Source organism: Meleagris gallopavo, chromosome 1 (genome assembly GCF_000146605.3).
Source record: "Meleagris gallopavo isolate NT-WF06-2002-E0010 breed Aviagen turkey brand Nicholas breeding stock chromosome 1, Turkey_5.1, whole genome shotgun sequence".
Lineage (NCBI taxonomy): Eukaryota > Metazoa > Chordata > Aves > Galliformes > Phasianidae > Meleagris > Meleagris gallopavo.
In genome coordinates, this window is record NC_015011.2 from 10776427 (window position 1) to 10784858 (window position 8432).

The 8432-nt window shown below is 38.9% G+C and overlaps 1 long non-coding RNA gene across 1 annotated transcript; it reads right to left on the reverse strand.

Moving 5' to 3' along the window:
- Positions 1–2650: 2650 nt before the first annotated feature.
- On the reverse strand, positions 2651–8432 carry LOC109370340. The gene is made up of 4 exons (XR_002120412.1): positions 8352–8432; positions 4787–4865; positions 4167–4234; positions 2651–3301 (listed from the first exon to the last, which is right to left on the reverse strand). It is a non-coding gene; the product is annotated as an uncharacterized LOC109370340 (long non-coding RNA).

Genomic DNA, 8432 nt, shown 5'->3' on the forward strand with positions numbered 1-8432 from the left:
AAAATACCCCATTGTGTCAGAACAGAGCAACTGTTCACATAAGCAAAAGCATTCAAAGTATTTCAGATTTTACAGGCTCCACATAGGCTTGGTTCACACAACTTCAATCGGTACATGAGAGAATAGACATGCCTATGTGGTTGTTTCAGCAATCAGGAGTAATCTATGTATCTTTGTAATTACATGTCCCATTCACACTCCATACCAATGATATTCTTTAAACGTGACTCACTTTAGCAGACAAAGACCAGCAAAACCCCAACACACTACAGTTTCACACTTAGCAGGAAAATTAAATACTGGAGATGTCTTACCTGTATTTCAAGCAGTCGAGTGCTTCAGCTGGAAGTGAACTGCACAGAATGCAAGAAGCAAGTAAAGGCATACCTGTGCACTTCAGCTGAACAAGATCGTGTGTCCCCTGAGGCACCAAGGTGTAGGTGAGAATGAGACCTGGCCTGCAACCTGCCAAGGGGGTGATTTGTGAAGTCACTCTGATGGGGCTTCTGGCATTAGCAAGTATGTGCAGTGAAAGAATATTGTGACAGGCAGAAAAGGTTCTTACAGCTTCAATGAGAAGATAAGGATTCTTAAACAACAACTCTAATTGTTGTTAGCCACATCTTGGAGCCTTCACCACTACTTAGCATCAGAAGTCCAGTGGTACTGGTTTAATTGAGTGCAGAATAAAAACAACTCCTCCTCGCAGCAGGGGTGCAAAGTGACAGAAAGAGCAGGGTTTGGGCTTTGGGGTGGCTGCAAATATGCCTGTTCAAAAGCTGTGACCAAAGCCCATGTGGATGTAACAAGTCAGCTTCAAGTTAGCTCAAACTCTGGGTCAATGGCATGAACATTATTTCCTTTTTTTTCCCGATCAAAAGCTAAAGACACCACGACAACTTGAGTACAGCCTCAGTGCTGACTTTCAACAGATGTTTTTGCCTGTGCCCTCACCTGCAAGCACCTGCAGTGTGGTGCAGGGCCTACACTGCCATCTTGAGAAGCACTGCAAAGGAGCAGCTCCAAGATGGCGCATACCCACTTGTGCTCAAGCAGCGGCCATTTGTGGATGGCTTTGTCAAATCTGTAGCCCTTTGATTTCAATTTTCAGAAGAGTATATCATCTTGGATACATATTTTTAGTTTTGATCTACTTGTTATTAGTCCTTCTCTGTCTGCCTGTAAGGCCTAGTTCGTGGCTGTCTGTAAAGCATCACACCCTCAAACAGAAAATTTTCTAAATGTGCAAAATATGTCATAAACTAAATGCTGCTTTTCTTTCGATAGCTCCTATCCTTTTAGAAAAACAAGCAAGCAAACAATAAACAGATGGATGATCATAATGTAGTGTTCAGTGCTGTGTCCTCTGCTACTACTTTGAGAACTCATTCTAGCAGAAATAATGCATACACTTACATTTTTGGAAATTATCTTCCACAAGTGCACATGGAAATTAGTTGTGGGAGACTTTTTTCAGGCCAATTTAATCTGCATTTTGTTTGTATTCATACCTGACCAACTATTTATTTAAATTTCTCCATATTATATTATTATTTATTTTTTGAAATAAAAAAAAAAAGACTAAGTGATAAATTAAGATATTAATTCCACTTTTTATCTGTAAGCAGTATGTCAAATGCATTCTGAAGGAATAACACATAACTGAAGAAAGCATTATTATTGTGATGCTACTAAATTATAGAATGGCTGACATTTTATCAGCACATTTGGTAGGGAATTCAGATTTTGTTACAGAGAAGTTATGTGAGAAGTAAATATGAAGGAAGATTTATTTCCAGAATATTGCTGGTCCTGTGTTTTGATTTATGTCGGACCCTGAACAAGAAAGAGGTTTTAAAATGCTTGAGGCGGGGATTAAGGAACTTCTATCTCACTTCTTTAATCTCTCCCCTGGTAAAAGATCTGGATTTATAGTGCTTACTTATCCCATGCTGGCTGGAGGGTAGACGGCATTGGTGCATGATTTTTCAAGTCATCACAAGTCGTACAGTTGTAATTTCTTAGGTCTTAGGAATATCCTTAACGCAAAAGGAAAAGAACTGCAAGCACTTGGGCATATTTTCATTTCACAGACACCAACCAGCAGTGAGGAAATGGAATGGGTAAAGGCTGCAGCCTTGGTGCCCTAGTTACACTTCAGTGTGTGGCACCAATCCGTGTAGGTGTACACTGCCCTCCCATTAATATGTTGAATAAACACCTCTATGGGTATATGATTTTTTTTCTCTTCAATGAAAATGAAAAAGTATCAGAAAAAGTATATAAATAATTATGGTTTTCTTTGAAGTTATGATATGAAATAAAATAATTTGAGCCTGGGATTCTTCTTGCCAACAGAAAAATAAGTACCTCCTCTAAACAAGTTACCTGGGCTTCCTGGAGCCAGGGGAGAAAGACAGGGACTCCTGCAGGGTCCAACCTACCACATCTTTTAGATACTTACCTAGAAGGATATATCAGTCTCTGGAGGTATCTACTGCTTTCCTCTAGGTAAGTGCAGTCCCATTCACAGGCAGTGTTCCTGTGTCTGATTCACTGAGATAAATCCCATACATAAAGAACTAAGCCAGAATCACAAATGAAATGGTCTGAAAAACAAAACCATCTTGCCACATATCTATCTTTCCCCTTTTATTTCTGCTCTGATTTCTTTCAGCATTCCTTTTGTTTAAAGCGTCATTTCTCACAGGCAAGGAGTGTGTATTTTTTGGTATTCCACATACTGACAGAATGTAGCATTGGATAATAAAAGCAGAATAAAGCAGAAGCTCAGAAGAAGATAAGAGATGTATTTTATTTGACATATTTGATCAAGAGAGCATTACGGAAAGCACAAGAACATGCATTTTTGTTTGCTCTGAAAAGAAAGAAGTGATCTTTGTGAAAGAGCCTGAGGCACAGGCAGAAATAATGTTATGACCAAGTGTATGGCACAGCAAATGATCAAACAATTTACCAAGAGGCAAAATTCAGCGATTTATGCTCTGCCCCACTATGAGGCAAGCTTTGCATCCTGGAGCAAATTCCTACAGTTACAATTTTCTTTAATCATCATCTAGATGAGCTTTTTCACATTTCGAAAGGATGTAAAGCATACTTGTAAGTCATAAGACACTTCTTCACTTTCTAAAAGGCACAACACGCATGGTGCCCTGTACTTTTTGCATGCAAGTCTGGTATTTGAAGTTTGTTTTTTTCTCCACTACAAACAAGAAATCCAGTTTCAACTTGAATGTTATCTCCCTGGCAGGCACAGTGTTGCTGATGGCAGTAATCAACACTGAAGAGAAAAAAGACAGAGAGGGTGATGAACTGTTCTGCTTTAAAGTATCACTGTAATTTTTAAAGTGCAGTTCAAGATATATATATATATTCAATATATAATGTTTTGATATCTCCTGAGGTCTTGACATTTCTAAGCTGACAGCAGGACTGGCAGGATGAGAAGTGTGGCAGAAACCTTGATTGCTATTAGTTTATTCAAAACTGGAGGGGTCACGCAGTACGATTGGACAATTCTATTTCTAAGAAACTTGGACCATTGATAAAAAAATGTACTTGGCCTATTAACCAGAAACAATGATTCCCCCTAAATCCAATAGGAAAATGGATAATTTTATTCATATTTATAATTGTAGTAATGTTCTGTTTTAAATACCTGTTATTTGATCTTCTTTACCTGTCAGCCTAAATTATTTTCCCTTGGTAAAACAAACTCTTTTGCAAACATTAAATGACTATGCTGTTTAGAAACAACCCTGATCTTAGAGAATTTCACTGGTCCCAGAGTAATATCTGTGACCTAGAGGCTTAGAAGATAACAGAAATTTACCGTACTGTCATCTGCTTGCAAGTAAGGGCATATGGGAGGGAGCAGAGGGAATTAAATTCAAAACCTAGCGGAGCACAATCAGGAGTACAGGGAAAACAGTAAGTTCCCTGAGCTTCCAACAAAAATAACCCAGGAGATGTAGAGTACTGGGAGGAGAACCTGACAGATGGGAAGGACGACATGAACTTGAGGAGAGAAAATAATGGAGAGAAAAATGTGTCCACTAGAGGACAACAGCAGCAGCAAGATCACCCAGTGCAGAACCATCATGAGCTGGAGGCTGGAGAGCATCCCTGGTTCTGCTGGTACCAACCATGCAGCCACAAGCAGCAAGGGAAGCTGGCTCTTCCACAGTCCTGGATGCATCTGAAGTAAGGGCTTCTGAAATGAAAAAAGGCAGCTCTCATAGCCTGTCCTTATTTTTTTTTACAAGAACTGAAACATGAAATATTTTGGTTTAGACTGTCCCAGAATAAAATGTCTATTCTGCTTAGTAAAAATGAGAAGGAATGAAAATGAAAATGACTTATTTCTCAGACAACTGGAAAACAAACAACAGAACAAAGCAGAACAAAAATACACCCTATATAGATCTGTTTAGGTCTGTTTAGACTTAAATAAATAAAGCTGGATAGCAGGTGTCCATCAGGAAGCTGTGAAAGTAGGATGGTCTGCCTAGTAAAATTATTGTGAAATCTGATGTTTTCCACCCATACTCACCAGCACCCATGACAAGTACAGTACCTGGCAATGTACTATAACTATGCTCTCACAAAAGTCTCAACTGGTACATATACCTTCTTTTGCCTAACTTAGCAATACATATAGATAAACTGACATTTTGGGGATTTTCCATTCCTCAGTTCCAGGTTAAACTTAATACAAAGGCTTCCAGGGAGTATTTAAATCTGTCAATACACACATGCTAATTACCCAAAAGTATGATAGAATGATGGCTGGTTGACTCTCAGATGTTCAGTTGTATCTGTGTCTGTCCTGTAGCATCTGGAACCTGTACAAATACAGGAAGTATCACACATAAGTCATGCACAAAATAAATGAGTAAAATGATAAGACTTTGTCATGGACTCCATGGATATAAATGATGTAACAGTAGCACAGCAATAACACAGCATGCCCGAAAGCTGGGAACAGGTGCATGTAATTATATGATTTGTCCATGATCATGAGTATATAACCTCTGCCTTATCCTTCTGTTGAGGACTTAATTATACCAGATGGAGAAAGCAGAAAAATTAGCATCTCCCTTTACCTTCCTGTTCTCTCCTTGTCACACAGAAGTAAAGCGTTGTCACTGCCAGGCAGTCAGAAAACCAGCCAAGTTCAGTAAGTGTCAGCAGCAAATCTGGAAAGACCTCTTGCTTTCAAACACTGTAATAATCGAGTCAGCTTCTTTCTAACAGAAGAAGGCAGAAGCAAATCTTGCCTTGCTGACCATCTGTGAGGAGCACATTTCAACAGCAATTGTTCTGCTTCTGCATTACCGGTCCTTTCCCACCTGGCTGCCTGTGAATGCTGTCACAAGCCCCTTGATGCAAAGTCAAGGGAATAGGTGTTTATGACTGGTGGCTCTTCAGTCTACTCCATCATGAAAGACAAGCAGCCTGCAACAGAAGACTAGGTAGAAAAGGTGTGGGGAAGCCAAAATTAATTTGAAATTGTGTATTGAGAGGATGGGAGTGAAAACAGACTGATCCAGTAATCCCAGCAGGAAAAGATATATTGTCGTCCAGGAATGGAGGCTGAAAGAACACAGGGCTACCCACAAGCATGGCTACAGGCTCCCTGCTATCTGCCTGCACAGGTCTGGGCAGAAATGCTATGTCTTTTCAGAGTTGGACTCTTTAGCCATCCTGGGCACGTTGCAGTGCTCCTATAAGGGTACTCTGACCCCTTCAGACTGCCTTGCAGAAGTGCTCTGCAAATTAACTAAAACCGTGATTTTGCTGATTGCCAGACACCACTTGTGGGAATACAAGAAAAACTGTTCAGAGCAGAAGCTGTAGAGCAAGATAAACAGCAAACACTTAGGGTAGATACAGCTTAACTAAAAGTTGTTATTTCTGCTAGGTTCATATCTCATCAACCGTACTAAAATTGTTAGAGAAAACAAAGAAACAACAACAAAAAGCATGGAATTAATGTTCTTTATTATTAAAATCTTAAAAGCAATATTTTCTTCTTATAAAGTAAAACCTTTACAGTGATTTGTCTAGATTTTCTTATTTGACCTGGCAGAACAACAAAGGAATAATTTTCAAGAAACTTCTCTAAATGTATTTCTTACAGAGCCCAAACAATCAAATGTGCATACTTAACTATACACAATAAATCTGGAGAAACTCATTCTTCCGATTAAGCGTCAATTTTACCAACATTTATGCTACTTGTATACTGGTAACACCACGTGGATCACAAAAACTTCAGCTGTTTTGATGAGTATTAGGAAGATTATAGCAAAACTACTGGTATTTATTAATAGTTCTTGTCAACATTAACTCACATATGCTTATCCTGGCCTTCTCCTGATCGTTGAAACTGATTTAGTGCTTTTTATGCAATTAACAAACAGAAATGCCCTCTTCTCCATTAAAGGCAAATAACTCTATCCCCCACCTCACCAGATAACACTTTTTGAGACTATGGTTTTGTGCTGGGACACAGCAAAGTTAAAAAAAAGCCACTGCTTATGATGATTTATATGAATATATATATGAAGTTTTATACTAATAAAACTTCAAAGAAACTTTGGGAAACCTATTTGTTAATGGCAATATGGTTTTCTTTGTTTGTTTTCAGGAAAATTGTATTACAGAGAATGGAGAACAGAACATTAAAACCAAAGAAATACTGAAGGTCACAATTTACTGTGGTGTGTCTCTGTGTCCTGATAATTACAGGCCTTGTGCTAAGCATTTAGACAATTCAAGCCATGTCTTTATGTAGCTTTATCAATTATCAAAATATTTCTGTTTCGTAATCATGATCTAATTACTAAAAATAGCCAAGTGGTGATAGATTAGGATTTATTACTAACCAGATGATCATCTTCTCACAAACTGACATTTGTAATCTAGGCAGGAATTCAGCTCAGTGACTTATGTTCCCTTCCTCCCTGCCTCTCTCCAATCTGTCAACAACGTATAGCAAATCTCTGCTGAATGAAAGACACAACTTCACGTTAGTTATCTGTCTACACCAAACAATTTAAATTCTTGGGAAAGGAGAAAACAACATCAAGCTGTAACATCTTTAACTGCAGCTTTCACAGTACTCAACGCAATACTTATCCTAGATTTTGTGTGAATGGTATGAGCCTCATTAGCAGCTGAATTAAATTACATTTAAAATGTCACAAAAAAAAAATTCAAAGAAGAATTAGGAATATTTTCCTCTAAATAGGTTTGCAGTGGTAAGTAATTTTAGATTCCATAAAATAGAGTTATCCTATTTCACGATTACTTCACTTTAACTGGGATTTTTTCCTTTTTCTTGGACTTGTATATTTTGCATCTCTGTGAAAAGCCATATTCATAATGATCAAGTAAAAAAGGATCTCTCAAAAAGAACCCCACAACCAGAAATGGGACGGAACAGGAAAAAGGATGTAAAAGATAAGACATGGAGGTCTTCCTTAATTGCCACTTTGTTTTTATTTACTTTTTAACTAGCTGCTATGCACCAAAAAATGGAAGATATAGAAGACTATACATAAATAAGACCACAGCACTGATGACTATTTGTGTTGTGTATTGCAGCATTTGCAATTCCTCTTTATGGAGGGATGGGGTTTTCCATTCACCTTTTAGGCATAAAACATGGCTTTTTGCCACATAACATCGAACGCACACGCTATGCGCTCACTCCAGTGATTTAAATGATATTAGAGAACTGTAGATTCCTGCACCCAAAAGGAAGAAGATCCAGAAATCTCTCCTGATCCTCATGTTTTTAGGAGAAGGCCTGCCCAACTTTTGGCCCTGGGCTGGCAGTCAGAGCCTGGCAGGAATACAGGCCAGCCTTTAACACATACATGCTCAAGTGTCATTCTGAGGCGACCTGTCAGCTGAGCGTGGCTTCAATTCAAATTACTGACAGACTTCTGAGCAGGAGACTATCAAAATACCATCAGGTGTAACTGCTAGCTCTTACTACAGATCCATGGGGGTTTTGGGGTCCAAATTTATACAAGCTCACACTCTGGTGCGGTTATAGAGACACCACGCTTTGGGCAACGGTAGTCAAGGTATGATTTCAACTGCTTGTCTCCCCAACCGCTTACAAGTTTCTGGTGTAGGGCTGTATTATAGGAACGTACTTTGGAAGGCAGTTCTTGACATCCTGGAGTACACTGACTTATGCTGGCACCCATATGCCTTGGGGAAAGGTTTGCTCACTGCCCAAACGCAATTTAACCACTGAGATGGTGTAAGCAACACCTACTGTCTGATTGGTTACACACTTGAGAAAAACTTACTTGTAGTTGAATAATAGGATTGCTATTCCATCCCAGGGTAAGGGAACAAGCACTGCTGTAAATAGCAGGGATGAACCAATC